Here is a 2,184-nt window from a genome sequence, read left to right as displayed (position 1 = left end):
TATAACGCTCGGGAATAGAGAAAGTCTTTAACGTTTCGACCCTACGCTCTGCAACAGAAAGGAACACAGAAAGGAATAAGGAGAGAAACAAGGAGAGAAAAAAAGGAGAGAAAAATATGTACGACGAAATCTTCAGTTTTCGTCTACCAAATCGACTCACAAGGCTCTGGTCGGCCTGAGGCTATAACAAGAGACACTTGCCCAAGGTTCACTCAGCGGACATGAAATCACGTAGTTAGGAAGCAAACATTTTAACAAATCAGGCATGTAGTTCTGTCTTAAACTGTAGTTTCGTCTTAAAGCATGAGCATACTGGGCCCGTTGGGTGACAGGAAAGTAACACTAAAAAAAAGTCACAGTAATAAAGTCAGAATTTTGGCTAGGAAAAAAAGTCACAATTAATTTATGGGATCTGTGGACAAAACCCCCTGGAACCCCCACTTCCGGACAAAACTCCTGTGACTTTATTACAGTGACTTTTTTTCCTGTGACTTTTTACCTCACAGCCACTTTTCTTTCATTAATACGCTATAGCTTGGCACACAGATATGTTGTGGGAATAGGACATCTATGAGCTTTATCATTTTTATTACTATTTAATCGGTTCTATACTGCTACGAACTGGTTAAATGCATATCCCCTCAACTTAAGTACTCACGAAACACTCGCCTCTCCTTTTTTCGCAACTCCTATATTATCTCGTTCCCTAGGACTACCACTATCCAATTGTCTATTCCTTTTCTCTACAAGGTATCAACATTCTGAAATTCCTTCTCTGTGTACGTTTTATTTGTTTCTGCAGACGTCGATTTACAAATGTTGAAGCTAAACATAAACTGTATCAACCTCATAAATCACGGACACATTGCTCTGTCTTCGTAAATAAACGACAATAACAATAAAATCAACTAGTCAGGAAATGATTTTATTTCTGTTTGGTATAATTCATGCATTCGTCTTATTGTTTTGCACTGCACGTTGCTAAGTACTTATGGTCACTGTATGTCATTAGTACCGTATTGAACTGGAGAAACGTCAAATTCAATACCAATAAGTTTTAACTCAACACACCGAGGTACCGAACGATATGAAAATACTTATATCCGGTACCCTACTAACTTCCACAACTGATGACTTTAATTCAAGTGTTGTAATATAGGTTTCAAATTTTGGCACAAGGCCAGCAATTTAGGATGAGAGGTAAGTCGATGATATCGACCCCAGTGTTCAACTGGTACTTATTTTACCGACACGGGAAGGATGAAAGGCAAAGTCGACCTCGGCGGAATTTGAACTCAGAAAGTGGAAGACAGACGAAATGCTGTTAAGCACTTTGCTCGGCGTGCTAACGACTCTGCCAGCTCGCTGCCTTACAAAATGTTGTATTATAGGGGTCAATCTTGCTAAGCCAAGTTTATGATTCAGCGTCAATTCTTGATTGTAACACTTAACGAGATTACTATGCAGTACAAGGAAAGTACACAAAGGTTTAACTTGGAGCATAGTGACACAAGATAATTCAACAGAACAAGACATGTGACGATTCTAACATCCGAGCAGAGGGTGACATGAACTATCTGGTCATTAAGACATTGAGTAGTTTGACATATCACAGTAAAAACTGAATGCGAGGCAACTAAAGGTGGTCTGCTTCGGAAAAATTATGCAGTTAAGTTTTTGATATTGAATAAAAAAAAAATAATCTCTCTCTCTTTCTGTCTGTCTGTCCCCCTCACTCTCCCTTTCCCTCTGTTCAGAAACGTTCGATTTCTTTTCCCATCACGGTGTACGAACTAAATGTGTTACGTGAGTTTGGATTCTGTGATATTTTGTGGCCAAAAACTGTATGGTTTTTTAGTAGAAAGTGGGTTATACATCTTTAGATTGTATACCTGACTTTCTACTATAAAATTAAAGAAATTGACGGAACGCTGAACTCCAGACTAAACAACTTAAACAACATTTATTTACTTGGTAAAACATACATATCTTTTAGTTATACATCTTTAGAGGTGAGAATAACTAGCTGTCGAGTATAAGACCGAAAGATGTAGAGACAGCTTTTAAACATACGTCCATGCTCAATCGCTGGCCAGCGTGAAAGAGAATGAATTGAGCGGGAAACGCTTGCTTGTTTTATTCTACGCATGCGTAAAACTACGCATGCGCAGGCGTTACTACAGT

Source organism: Octopus bimaculoides, chromosome 8, assembly GCF_001194135.2.
Source record: "Octopus bimaculoides isolate UCB-OBI-ISO-001 chromosome 8, ASM119413v2, whole genome shotgun sequence".
Lineage (NCBI taxonomy): Eukaryota > Metazoa > Mollusca > Cephalopoda > Octopoda > Octopodidae > Octopus > Octopus bimaculoides.
This window is presented reverse-complemented; position numbering follows the sequence as displayed.